Genomic DNA, 15,357 nt, shown 5'->3' with positions numbered 1-15,357 from the left:
GGAGGCAGACCTCGGTAAGCTCCAGGGAGGTAGGGACACCAGAGACGCCTTGATCCAACGTTCCTTCAGCCAGGCTACCAAAGATCTGCTTCCACCTCATGCCAGGGCTGCTGCCTCCATCCTGGATGTCTGAAATGACACTTTCATTTGCACCCAAATTCCACTCAATGCCTGTATGTCCAGCATTACATACTGGCGTACGCTGCACCAGAAAGAAAAATGGTGAAGCATACTCAGGCCATCAGAACCAAAGCAAATTTAACGTTATTGTCACACTGAAAGCATAATGCCTTTACCATTATTGGTCCACATCAGCAGACATATAAACCAAACATAAATGAACAGAAAATCACCTGTGAACTATCCCTTTTGTGCTCATGGTGCCTTTAACTTACATTTCTGAGTGCTACGTCTTGGTGCATCCCCTCCCCACCCCACTTCCCCCAAACCTCCCCCAATGCTGGCAGCGGCATTGGGTGTAGCCTGCCGACTCTGGTGTCTTGTTGACCTTAATGACCTTGGCGGTCATCCTCTGGTCATTGAGCTTGTGCTGGCCCTGCCTTGGACGGAGTGGCCAGTGCCAGGGCTGGCATCTCCCCAGTCATCGCAACCTCATCAGATGCCATGGTCACTGGCAGGGGGGTGCGGAGGAGCTGCTGCCGTCATCCAGAGCACCCTGAGAGGAGCCCGCAGAGACAACAAGTAGTTGGTGCACCAACATGAGGTCGCCCTGGACCTCCCTGCTCACCATTGATGGACGGGCACCTAGTTGGGATACTGGTGCCTCATCCATCTCCCACACTGGCACTGACCACCTGAGGTCATTGCCTGTGTGAGGGCTTGCAGTTCCATGCACAACCCCAGGAACCCCTCATTCTATTTCTGGAGCTACCTCTCCATGAGAGTTGCCACTCTCTCAATGGAGGAGGCAGTGCGCTCGGTCATGAAGGTCAACACAGTGCTCATGCTCCACATGGACCCCTCCAAAACAGAGACCCTGGAACACAGGCCCTTATGGATCTCTGCCAGATCCTCCCACACATCCCGCCGGACATCCAGCATCTGCCACCTAATGGACAACTCCAGAGGCTCATCACCTACCTTCGACTGAGCATTGTCTTGGTCTCCAGCTGTCCTCCGACTGCCAGGGCCGTGGGCACCCTCTGCCTCCGCCTGCACCTCAATCGAGTGTGAAGTGCCCTCACCAATGCGCACCAACATTCTAGCCGCCGATCTAATGCCCATCCAGGTGCTGGTATTTGCACTGGTGCCTGCTTCAGAGAGCGGGTGTGTCGCAGGTGCAAATGATGCCCAGTGGTCCTCCGATGTCAGGGATGGCCCTTCAGGGTCCAGAGAGTGAGTGTGTGCTGTCGAATCTAAAAGGGAGAACAAGGTCATGTCACTAGTTAAAGCCTTCACACTGTCACTGTGCATGCCAGGCACCCTGGTGAGACAATGGAGATCTGCATCATGGTGCCATTGTCTTTCAATGATCAATGGGGGCTCCAGGTTTGAGGCTCCAATCAATGAAGAGACTACACTAGAATGGTTGCACAATCTGAAACCCTCACCTCTGTGCACTGCACTCTTGCCTTTGTCTGGCACCTCCACCTCCCCACGCCTGGTTGCATGGGAAGCATGCTGGCTCTCTAGCTCTAGGGTGTCCTGCTCGAATCTGGTGAGCAGCAGCAGGTTGGGCTGCCCTCTGCCTGTCCGTGACCTCTCCAATTGGTTATGGCTTGTCTTCTCCTGAATGGACAGAGGAGCATTGATTAGTCTACTCTCTACCTGCAGCGCCATTGCATCCTGGCCAACCCCAGCTGAGGAACACCTTGCAGGGCACATCTGAATCGGGCCCCTCAAGCCGCAAGGCACTCAGTCCAAGCAGCCAGCCTGAAATCACGTCAGGGGCCGATAGCAGGCGGCAAGCCATTTCCTGTCCGCTCCCGGGCCTGCCAACCATACCCGCCCGCCGACCTCAAAATTCTGGCTTATGTTTCTTATTGCCCTCTTCTTCACTTTCTTTACCTTATTCTGGCTTTTTCTCAATTTGACTTTACAATATTTCTTTTTCTATTTCACAGGCCATTTGACCAGGGATACCACGAGTGTTTTTCATTCTCCAGCTGGAAAGTGAGAAAAGAACAAGAGAACATTAAGAACACAAGGCCCATCTCAAGATTCATTAATGATCCTTTGTTTCCTCTCGCTCTCTATGGAAAAAAAACAACAGAAGTACTGGGAAACAGGCAAACTCTAAATGTAGGAATTTGGGATCCTAGAGCACAAGGGTGGCCGGATGTGATCTCCTATATGAGGTTGCTACCAAAATAATGGTAAAACTTGTGGCACTTGGCATCATTTTTGTGTAAAAATGATACAACAATTTCAAGTGAGGAGCACGTGCAGTTAAATGCCAATATCCAAAAGTTGCTGTCTAAGTTGTGCCTTTCCACCAATAGCTTTGGAAAAACAGAATTCTTCTGTCTGCCTCACCATTGACATGCATTGAAAGGTATGGGGTGCTGTAATTGCTTGATGAATATGAACTAAACTCACCACAGTTTAAGATTCGTCATTACAAACATAAGTTCCCTTTTAAAAATTTGATAATAGTTACTGTCTGCCAATCAGCCTCTCTGGCTCTGAAAATGAATTATTTCAAGTGTGGAGCCTCATTCCTTCTGGTATTAAATGTTGTTGGAGATACTAAAAATGTAATTTCTTTTACCTTTCTTTTCTTTCTCTTTTCTGAATCTCTCTCAATCTAATCTTTTCATTTCTTTTTCTGTACCTATAATTTGATATTGAATTTATTCCTGTAATTTACACATCCTTCTCAGTTCTTCTGCTGTTAATTTCATGGTCCTTCAATCTGATTGGGTAAGGAAATACACAGTTTCATGCTCTTTTCACTCAGGTCTCTGGTACTGGGCATCCCTCACTTCAACATTATCAGCTTACGCTTTCAGTAACTTGCCACACAATAATACTAAAAACCTAAAATATGCACAAAGAAGTCTAACTAATGACAGATGCCTTGCTACAGAAAAGCCATTATATATAGAGTTGATATTTTATGTTGAGCACAAAAAGAAGGAAGACTGGATCTTGATTTTCAATCCAAGGTTGGGAGTCCAACACCTGAATCATTTCCAGGTCCTGACCCTGCTCCCTGTCTGCGTCCCTAATGTGACACTATTTTAAAATATGGATCCCCTAATTAGGCTGGAGGCAAACTCGGCTTCCAATTAATGGTGTCAGGTACTGCCAAGAGGCAGAAACTGACTCAAAAGTGCAATGCTCAAAGGCGGATGGGAGCTGTGTCTCGGCTTGCTGTTGACTTACAGAATGGAGGAGACAGGAGATCAGAGGGCCAGCAGCCTCATGACACAGATAAGTGGCCAAACAGTCAATGAACAGGTACTTGACCTGCTCTGTGTAAATATTTCCAACAATTTTACTTCAGCAGAAACATCACCTAATGGTTCCCCTCATTGCAAGCAACAGCTATGCACTAATGAGCACCAGACTGCTTGCTTTTTCTGATCTGTGATTTGAAAATCACCTTCTGGCCCTCCCCAGCCAGCTAACATACCCTACAAGGAGCTTAATTGGCAATTACTTGGAGGCGAGTGGGTTGCTGGCTCCCCCTCACACCAGGCCCTTGCTTTGAAAATTGCAGAGCCTTGCAGAGGCATCAGAAGACTGACCAGGTTCGCTATTTTCAAACCACTCCCACTATAGACTTTGCCCCCTTAGGCAATTGAAAATCAAACCACTGCATTTATATAACACCTTTCACAACTTCAGGACTTCCCAAAGCACTTTACAATCAATGAAGTTTAGTGGTTGTTCTAACATAGTTGTAAAGTGTATCAAGTTCCGGTTTGCTCCACAGGATGGATTTACTTCTTATTGCACTTGGCCATGAAAGATCAGCTGAGTCCAGCACACAGAGAACGTCGACCTGGCAGGACCACATGACGGAGTTTACTTGATTTATTTTCATTACGTTTATTGAGAAGAGAATAAAACAGTGCCCATTATTCTATGTGCAATCTTCCCTGCCCTATTTTCTTTTCGTATGCAGGTTTTGGGCAATTTGTTATGCCCAAGTACTATGAAAGGAAATCCTACCACATAAATGTAGAGTGCTGAGGAGAAGCCATGCCTTGGCCTTGGATTTAGGGGTAGATGGTGGTGTAGTGATAATGTGATTGAACGAGTAATTCAGTGGCCCAGCTAATGCTCTGAGGACACAGGCTCAAATCTCACCATAGCAGCAGGTAGAACTTAAATTCACTTAAAATCTGGCATATAAAGCTCGTGACCATGAAACTGTAATTGATTGTCTTAAAAACCCATCTGGTTCACTAATGTCCTTTAGGGAAGGAAATCTGCCATCCTTACCTGGTCTGGCCTACATGTGACTCCAGATCCACAGCAGTGTGGTTGACTCTTAAGTGCCCTCTGAAATGGCCCAGTAAGACACTCAGTTAAAGCCCAATTAGGGATGAGCAACAAATGCTAGCTCTGCCAGTGATGCCCACGTCCCATGAAATAATAAAAAAACAATTAATGCATTCCAAAACTACTAAGATCTCCTCAAAATCAGAATCAAAGGGCTGGTTTTTACAGCAACCTGCTAGGTGTGTTTTTGGTGGCAGGTGGGGGACATACAATGTGATGGATGACTAGCCCATAAAATGGTAGGCAGGCAGGCATTGAAACCGGCAGCCCACCTGCCACGTAAAAAATAAATAAACAGACACTTGAGGTTGTTCACAATCCAGTTGACATGAATATGGCACTGCCCACACCGTAATGCAGTTGGTTGGGGCAGGCCGGCGGGAGTGGCCAGTCTGTTTTCATAATCCAACTGGTTAAAACACGGAAGAAAAGGTTGTTGGGGGGGATACATCCTTCATGGGGTGACCTGTGCACATCTGCCTTATATGCCTGGGACTTACCTTAGTCCAGGATCTATTGCTCTTTTCATTGAGGACCTGCTTGCAGTCCCAGCAGCGCCCACTACTGAGTTCTGGCACGGCTGGGACTGCTAGAGCTGCCGGCCAGTCAGACTGGCCAACAGCACTTGAGGGCGAGACTTCCTCCCACTCTCAGTTTGTTTACACTGCCCCAGTGTGTCATTGCTGCTGAGGCGGCCTTTTCTAAGTCAATTGTTTTGAAAGTGATTTTTGTAATGGGGTCGGGGGGGGGATGCAAGCAATGCACCAGCCATGTTCCCCCCTACCCCGTGGAATTCAGCGCAAAGTCTCTACTGCAGGATCATGAACAGAGCAGAAACCATTCATACACAAAAGATCATCCTCCTCGTGAAAAATTAATTTTGCAAATCATCTTTTAGTTGCTTACAGACATGTCAGATAACGAGGTGAATCAGGTCGAAATGCATCATAGCCTTGCTTGCTTTTAACATTTTGACAAAAATAATGCCCAACTTATTTGGCACATCGCTTCCCTCCCCTCTCCTCCAAGTTTGTCAGACACTGCTTCATTAATACAGAGTTCTTTTGAACTAGATTTCCAAATTTATGCCAGGGACAGAGCTGAAGTAATTTACCCTCAGCAGCTCTTATAAATCTAAAGCATTGACGCTTTACACATTGCTTCTTCGTGCCTGTGGAATTCTCTTCCATATGGCACTGATGCTGAGAACTCTGCGAGAAGCTCAAATGCACAGGGCTGTTCAGGAAAATCTCTGGCAACCGGAGTGCAATTTCTCCAGGACCCCCTTTCTGCTCAAAGAGCACTGGAGCTAAATTCAAGAGACAGCTGTCCTTGTTAGCTACCTCCACCTGCACCCGGCTGTTATGCCACCTAATAACCAATAAAACATTATTTTTACAGAAATATGTTCCCCTGCTATCAACTGCCAGCTTTTCAACTTTTATGCCATTTTGCAATACTCAGCAGGAAAGCAAAGTATTTCTTCCCAGATGTCCCTCTAAACAGTTCAACTCTGAAATCACATATGAAACAACTCAAACCTTCTTATATTGCCTCTTTGTTGCTTCCACATGGCCAATTGTAGCTTGAAAAGTGTATTTTCACTTCCATTTGCTTTTATATTTTTCTCTCACTTTGTTTCATCTTCCGGCATCAGGAAAGTAGTTCTGATGATAGAAAAACTGTTTGATCTGTTGTTGTGTTGCCATTTTAAGGGTGATGAATTGCCACTTGACAATCACACTGGATACCCCAGCATTTATGGATAACTGGTTCTTTATAGGAGGAATACGATAGATCAAATTGTAATGATGTGGCTGTGGTATGGTTCAAGGTTATTACTAAAAGCAGATTTCAATAGAAGGAAATTAATGGGACCTCTGTTAATTCCAAAGTACAGCAGTTGCTTTTGCATATGGTGTTTAACTTGCTAACACAGGTTTGACAGTACCATGTTGTACAATTAATAATTTGATGTTGTAATGGTATATTTTAATTTAAGCAAATGCCTGGATTTTTGATCTCAAGGTGGGTGCACTGAGGCTGAAAATTTTCCAGTGCACTGAACCCACCTCAGAAAAATCTGCCCCACATAGCGGGATCTTTGTTCCTGTTGGGGGGGAGGGTGCATGCTATGGTGGGTTGGACACTGATTGGGAAGTGGCCACAGGGGCTGATCAGTTTCAAGGCAGGCTGGTTAAAAGTCCCACCTCGGTTTCTGGGACTTCATCCCAACCGTGTTGTTAAACATTAGCCCTCACCCCTCACACTCCCTCAACTCCCCACCCACTCGCCATGCCCCATCCATGCCAACCCATGGCCACCACCCACCCCCAATGGCCCCATACCCTCCATACCACCCATGCCAAACCATGTCCCTTTATAATCTTTCTACCAACTTAATGCCAACTCATGAACCCCTTGATCATCCCCATTGTACCTTACAGCCCCTATGCCTGCTTAATGCCAACCCATGCCCCCACTATCACCCTTTACTCTGACACCCTCCATGCCAACTCACCCAGTATCCATGATGGACAGACCTCAGGAGACATGCTGAGATAAAAGAAAATAAAGTTCTAAGTATCTATTACAGCCTTCGCTGTATAAAAAAAATATTCTCATTGATAATAGCCCATTCAATACATTTAAATTCCCTCAAGTACTTAATCCTATATAGAAACAAACATTTGTATTCATAACCTCACATCAAAAGCAGCTAATCCATTAATCCTCTTGGAGCTGTCAATCCAACTGTGAATTTACAGCCCCTGACTGTGATAATGACAGGTTGTGTAAGCACTCAGGCAGTAATAATGCAATGATGATAGCACTTAAGGTTACGTCAACAAATAGCTTTTGATACTGCAAGCACAGATTTTTTTCAACTCACAGAAACAAGCAGACTTTTTTCAAAATTTAAATAACTTGATATCTTGAGAGTTCTATATACCTTAACTGCCCTTTACAAGCATTTACATCTACTCTAAAACAACCTAAGTCACACACTGCGGGATAAGGTCCTTACTGCAGTGAAAATAGGGTCTGTTTAAACTCAGCAATGGGCTGAATTTTGCCGCCGGCAAGCAGGCAGTAGGGCCCGCTCACCGACGCGCAAAATGACATGGGGTGACGTCGGGGAGAACCCCCGATGTCATCCCGCCCCATTTAAATCTTCAGGAAGGCGGGGGTGCAGCAAAATCAGCTGCGGGCCTGCTGACCTGTCAATGGCCAATTGAGGCCATTGACAGGATCATTAAAACAATTAAAGGACCTGCCCGTCCAACCTTAAGGTTGGGGGGCAGGCCAGGAGCCCCAGCGGGCTTCTGATAATACATGAAACCCCATCCACCGCGGGATGAGGTTTCATGTAGGGATTTTAAAAGTTTAATAAAGTTTTAGTGTAAATTATGAACATGTCCCATCTCATGGTCACATGAGGGGGACATGTTAAGGATTTTGTTTTTCTTCTATTTTCAATGTTTTTAAAACTGTCAGCGATCTCCCTGAGGCAGCACTTAGCCTCAGGGAGATGTGCGCTCTTTCGTGCGCATGCGCAAAAGAGCGCACTCTCGCTTTTGGGGAATCCCCCCCCACCTGCACAGGCTTCCGGCGGACGTCACGCTGGGCGGGCTTTAATTGGCCCGCCCACGTAAAATGGCTGTGGGGCCCGCTTTTCCGGCGGGGATCAGCTCCCTGCCTGCCGGAGATTGGGTCAGGCGCTCCCGCCCATATTCCAAGTTCTCCTAACGGACACCCGCATTAGTCAGGTTAGGAGTATCATGTGTTGTCACGCCAATGCATGATATTCTGTGGGAGATATAGCCATTGATTTTCAGTCACTTCACTGGCAGGAATGGGGCACTTACAGTCTGAAAATCACTGTGCTGTAATTATTGTTTCAATGCCACTCCATTCCCACCAGCCGCCATTCTCTTTGGGGTCTCTGTATGGATGGCCCACGTGACAGTTTGTTTCAACTGAGAACCTTATTCCAATATGCTAATTTAGCGTCCTATGATGTGCATAGTTCCCCAATGCAATTTTAAGATAGTAATGAGCAGACTGTGCACTGAGTGCTCTCTGTCTATCAGTATTAGTTGTTGAGTGGTCTAACCAGTGGACCTGAAAGCAAGCATACTAGGCTGCTTCAAAATCAGATAAGATCTTTTATAAAGTCGTTGTGATAAAAATCTATCATCCCATTATTGGCCCCTGTGCCAAGGAAAAACCTTTCAGTTTGAGTCCAAGGTGGAGCTACTGGAATTCCCATTGTACTCACAACCATCTGGGTTTATGGAAAAGAGTCTCACTCTCAGGTTGCCTTGGGCCTCCTCCTAGAAACTTCATAATGGAAGTGTAAGTGCTGATTCTGCTGACCACCTAATGTCCATCCATTAATAAAATCTACCCCATAACTTTGATTCCCCCACTCTAATAAACTTCTTGGGCCGAATTTTACACTCCCCTGCTGGCGAATCTGTAGGTGGGAGTGAGCGTAAAATTCCTCGGATGGGCTTCCCGCTGGGTACCCGCCCAACCCGACCACTCTGCAATTTTACGCTGGGGTGGGCATGGCCCAACTGAGGCCCTTAATTAGCTAATTATTGACCACTTAAGGGTTGTTTCCCACCCAGCCTCAATTTTTAGGCTGGTTGGAGGATTTCCTGGTTATGGGGCAAGTCTGAAAGCAATTGCGTTCAGGCCTCAGGCGTGAAGGGCGGGGTCATCTCCATCAGCATTCCCTTTTAACATTGGGCAACCCCCCACAAACCCCACTTAAAGTCCAGTAACCACAGGACCTTGACCCCCTCACCCCCAGCACCACCAGCCTCTAAGCTGACATCCCAATTCCCTATTGTCCACATCCCCCTAGGCCTCCCCTACCCTCCCTGCCCTCAGACCCCCAAAATTTACCTGATCCTGGAATCTCGGGTTTTAGGCTCCGGGGGCACTGCATGCAGTACCAGTCCTGTCCACTGCAGCTTCTGGCACTGCAGGGACTAGAGAGCTGCTGGCCAATCAGGTTGTCCGGCAGCTCTGTGAAGGCGAACTTCTTTCCAAGTGAAGGGTGGAAGGCCCGCCTGCAGCCAATTAATACTTGTTGGAGTGTGAAATTGCTGCAGGGCAGGCAGTGCTGGAGGGGATGTGTTCCCCACCGACTCTTCACATGGCAGGACAGGAATCCCCTTAAACCTAAAAATCCTGGCCCTTACATCAGCTGAACTATGCTACATAGCTACTTTGCAGAGGCCAGGAAAGTGGGTGAAATCAGAAAAGATTCAGATTAGGCCAAAGCAAAAGATAAACCACCCCTCTCTGACATCAACTGATTCTTTGGAATTTATTGTCATTTGCCTACTGCATTGTGGATTCCAATATGTTTCATGATATGTCTGGAACTAGTGAAGAGTGAACGCTGACCTGACTGGATAGTATTTAAACTTGGACTAGGAACCCATTGTGATTCATCTCTCCAGTCCCAGGGTTTGCATTATTTATGATGACTAACACTTAGCTATGTGTCATTCTGCCCTCCCACTTCCCACCCCTCATCCCACGACTTCTACTCCCTGGAGTCCTTGACCCTGGGGGAAGGCCAGCCGCAGGCCTGTTAAGTCCCTGAGTGACAGGTAATGCAGCCGGCCTTTCTGGAAAGAGGTGACACGGGGCTCTCATCGGTTCTGCAGATGGCAGCCAAGACCCCTGTCACCTCCGTAAGATTCCAGCCTATGTAACCCTATAAAGATGCAATCAAAGAGCAGAACAAAAACAACACATCAGAATGACACTTCTCCCAGGTCTGCACATTGTTTAAAATGTCTAAAATTGTCAATTTAATGACATATAATTATAATGATATGTATAAATATACCTGATCCTCTATTTCAGTTTGTTTGTCAAAACTGAACTAAAAATAGACGACATAAAATCCTTATTACTAGAAAGAACAAAAAAGGCAAAAGACCACAGTCTCTATGAAGCCTGTAATAACCTTCAAAATAACTGTTGGAACATTTCCAGGTAAATCCCCATAAACATTATTATATTGTTACATTGGAAACATTCACCTATATTTTTATTAATAGACTGTCATGTACAGGGTAACTACCGAGGACCAGGTGATTTTAGCATTATAGTAATGGTTCTCCTGTTGCGTTGAAGATTGGAAGAACGTTTTATAAAGGACTGGATAAGGGTGGGGATAGTAACGGGAAGTGACTGAATTAATTCATTAACTAACAAATGACTAACCATACTGTTATCCTTGGATCCTGGTTGTATCCATTCCTTTGCGGTTTATTTAATTCTTTAATTTGCAGTTGGCACACTCACTCTGAAGCCCGGCTGCGTGCATTCAGAGCGCACTTATTTAATTAAATCAGTTGGTGTGGTCCTGCTATTGCATGTATTGAAGCAGATTTATTGAATGGAAAGCTGGATGGATGATGCTGAAACCTGAGTGCATGTGTGCAGAGCAGAAATTTATTTATTTAATGAATTACTGCCAGCCTTCCTCCTCCTCTATCCACATTGCAGTTATTGAGGCCATTTTTTAACTTAATCACTTGCTCCCAAAGAGCAGTAAAAATGTATTTTAACCACGCACAAAGGAAGGTGGTTGTGGTTGTTGGAGGTCAATCATCTCAGCCCCAGGACATCAGCGCAGGAGTTCCTCAGGGTATAGTCCTTGGCCCAACCATCTTCAGCTACTTCATCAATGACCTTCCCTCCATCATAAAGTCAGGAATGGCATCGTTTGCTGATGATTACACAAAGTTCAGTATCATTTGCAACTCCTCAGAAATTGAAGTAGACTGTGTTCATATGCAGCAAGACCTGGACAACATTTAGGTTTGGGTTGATAAGTGGCAGGTAATATTTGTGCTATACAAATGCCAAACAATGACCATCTCCAACAAAAGGGAATTTAACCATCTCCCCTTGATATCCAATAGCGTTACTATCGATGAACATCCAACCATCAACCTAGGAGTTACCATTGACTAGAAACTGAACTGAACCAGCCATATATATACAGTGGCTACAAGAGCATGTCAGGGGCTGGGAATTCTATGGTAAGCAACTCACCAAAAGCCTGTCCACCATCTACAAAGCACGAGTCAGGAGTGTGATAGAATACTCTCCACTTGCCTGGATGAGTGCAGCCCCAACAGCTCTCAAGATGCTTGACACCATCTAAAACAAAACAGCCTACTTCATCAGCACCCCACTCCACTTTGTTCACAATAGCAGCAATGTGTATCATCTACAAGGTGCACTATAACAACTCACCAAGGCTCCTTCAACAGCTCCTTCCAAACCCATTCACTCTACCGCCTAGAAGGACAAGGGCAGCAGACAAGTGGGAATACCTCCACCTGCAAGTTCCCCTCCAAGCCACACACCATCCTGACCTGGAACTATATCACTATTGCTTCACTGCAGCTTGATCAACAGCCTGGAACCCCCTTTTCCAACAGCACTGAGGGTGTACCTATACCACATTCGCAACAGTTCAAGAAGGCACAGAAGGCACTTGCCACCACATTAATTCTCAAGGGTAACTAAGAATATGCAATAAATGCTGGTCTTGCCAGCGACACTCACATCCCAAGAACAAATATCCTGTCATGCTCAGCTCAATATAAAGATGAATGAAAATCTCATTAGGGCTGCTTTTATTAATATAGGCAGGACTAGTAGGTCCAGGACAAAATACAAAGGAAGCCATGACAAAGAAATGGAAATGGACAGGGGAGCAGCTGAACCAGAAGATGAGAGAATTCAGAAGTCTGGAATGCAAAGGGACTTGGGAGTCCTAGTCCAGGATTCTCTTAAGGTTAACTTGCAGGTTGAGTTGGTAGTTAGGAAGGCAAATGCAATGTTGGCATTTATTTCAAGAGGACTAGAATATAAAAGCAGGGATGCGCTGCTGAGGCTTTATAAGGCTCTGGTCAGACCACATTTAGAATATTGTGAGCAATTTTGGGCCCCGTATCTCAGGAAGGATGTGCTGGCCCTGAAGAGGGTCCAGAGGAGGCTCACAAGAATGATCCCAGGAATGAAAGTCTTAACATATGAGGAACGTTTGAGGACTCTGGGTCTATACTCGATGGAGTTTAGAAGGATGAGGGGGGATCTGATTGAAACTTACAGAATACTGAAAGGCCTGGATAGAGTGGACGTGGGGAAGATGTTTCCATTAGTAGGAGAGACTAGGACACGAGGGCAGCGCCTCAGAGTAAAGGGAAGACCTTTTAGAACAGAGATGAGGAGAAACTTCTTTAGCCAGAGAGTGGTGAATCTATGGAATTCATTGCCACAGAAGGCTGTGGAGGCCAGGTCATTGAGTGTATTTAAGACCGAGATAGATAGATTCTTGATTGGTAAGGGGATCAAAGGTTGCGGGGAGAAGGCGGGAGAATGGGGTTGAGAAACTTATCAGCCGTGATTGAATGGCTGGATGGGCTGAATGGCCTAATTTCTGCTCCTATGTCTTATGGTCTTATGGTCTTATGACACGAAGCAAGCACAGGCTTGTGGGTCAGTCAAAGAAGCAGCATTAGGGGGAGGGTCGGCAGTGATTGCAGGGCAGGCTACAATGAGACAAGAAAGCGGCTTTGGGTAAAGGAGGCAAAATTGGCAGGAATTCTGCTGGGTGTCGTCAGCCCACCTGTCTTACTTCCTTTTTCATGAGAGCATCGACAACAAGAGAGTGGCAGATCTGAGGAGCAACTACCACTCTCCACCTTTAGAATTTCACAAACAACTTAAAGGAGCAGAGAGCCAAAAGAACAGGGTTCTCCCATCTCTGCCCCACATTCTCCTCTGCTGGCCTGGACCACAGCAACCTTATACCAGCAGCGGGCAGGAATGCCCTTTAAAATCTCACCAAGATTCCTGGCACATAAAGGTTCTGGGGTATATGACACCTGGGGGAGAGTGTTTGAGGCATGTTTGCTTCTAATTATACAACTCCAGCTAAACTAATATCATTGAATATCCATAAGTGAAGTCTATTTGTCTGATGATGGCCAATTCTGGTTGAGATTTCATCCATTCCAAGTGGATCAATACTTACAGAATATCACCCTCTAGGTTTTAACGAAAAGAATAACTGCTGTCATCCTGCACATAATTCCAGCTGAAGACTTAGGCTGGAATTATCCAGCCCATTGGCGTCGGGTGTCATGGCGGGCAAGTGGAGGGACAAAATGGCAAGAAGGCCAAAAATTGGTTTCACACTGTCGTGAAACCAGTTTGTGATCGTCAGCTCCACTCGTCAATGTCACTGCACATTGGGAACCTAATTACAAAACTTTAGTATCTCATTATAATCACCAGAATCAGCCCCCGCCAACTCCCCCCTCACCACCCCACACCAACACTGGATCACCAGGGCACATCGGCGTGATTGCACATCGATGTGTTTCACAACTGTGCATAAGTGATGTGGTGAGCTGCACTTCGCTCGGGATTTCGAGGTTTGTTTGTCTACCTTGCTTCAGGCAGCACTTGCAGTCATCAGCGCCAGGCTTCACAGGCAGCACCACATCACTTTTAGGGGGCTCACGGGCAGTTCTCTACTCACCAGACCAGCCGTAAGGTGGGGGCAGCTTTTCAATGGCTGCAGGGATAGGGCTTGCTTGCGGAGAAGTAGCCTCAGGAAAGGGAAGAGGCTGCAGGACGAGAGCTGTACTTGGGAAGGGGGGTATCCCAGGGTGTGTGAGGGGGCACATGTTGATTTGTGCAATTGGCCTCAAGATGGCGAGGGCTGAGGAGGCATTTTTCCAGAGTAGATGAGGCCAGATGGAGATGTGAGGGTGTGGGTGAGAGAGTGAGTGGTGATGTCGCTTGAGTTGGCAGTGAGTGAGATGCCAATGAATATGTGATGGCCTTGTGAGTGTGTGAGTAATTTAGAGTGATGAGATTGTTGCCTTACCCTGGCGACACAGATGAGATCATTCATCCATTTTCTGCACTGGATGGCCAACGTCTTGTATGCAGCATTGGCACTGATCACCACTGCCATCGCTTACCAAGCCGGAGTGGTGAGACTGATGGGCCTCCTTGCAGCCAGAGCAGGGGCAGATGACATCATGATGGCTTCCACGGCATCCAGAAGGCATCCCAGGGATGCATCACTGAATCGGGGTGCTGCACTCTTCTTGGCTTTTGTGGCCATGTCTGCACCGGTGCCCTCCTGGGCTGCTTGCACTGAGAAGTGTGCGTGCAGCTACAGTTTAAATATGGCGCCCTGTGTGAGGAAGCGGCAAGGGAATGGCGTGGCGGGCAAATCGGAGGCTGCCCGCGAGTGAGATGGCGTGTTTCCTGCAGCTGCATAATTAATGAGGCAGGAATGGGATGATACAGCACGAAAACCTGCCATTGCAGCCAATGGGTAAAATAACTTTTTGCTGTCTGCTACTGCACTTAGAGCAAATTTGGGACAATCTAGCCCATAGTTTGACACAATTTCACCTTTCACCTGCATAACCTTCCAGTACCATTGGACTTTCTTGTCATTGACTGATACAGCCAATAAAAATACTACTGTTGGCTGGAAAAGCTGATGAGCCAATGACTCTCTACATATGGGTCGAATATATTTAATCATTCCCAGCCACTTCTGATTTTATCTTTCAAAAGCAGACATAAGCCCCAAAAACTAACAGTACTCATCACCACTTTTAGATATAAGTCCTCAGTGAGCTGAAATTCAGGATTGTGTTACCACCATCCAATGCCAAAGAGAAGGTGGGATTGGACTCTGGACTGAGGGTGGGGTAAAGAGGAAAATAAAGCTTTTGAAGAAGTTGTTTCAATTAATGCATGGCCCAATATTCAACGAATGGGAGATAGCTGCGTTTCAATGCAACC

Source organism: Cetorhinus maximus, chromosome 1 (assembly GCF_964194155.1).
Source record: "Cetorhinus maximus chromosome 1, sCetMax3.hap1.1, whole genome shotgun sequence".
In the NCBI taxonomy this organism is placed as follows: Eukaryota; Metazoa; Chordata; class Chondrichthyes; order Lamniformes; family Cetorhinidae; genus Cetorhinus; species Cetorhinus maximus.
Note: the sequence above shows the minus strand (reverse complement) of the source record.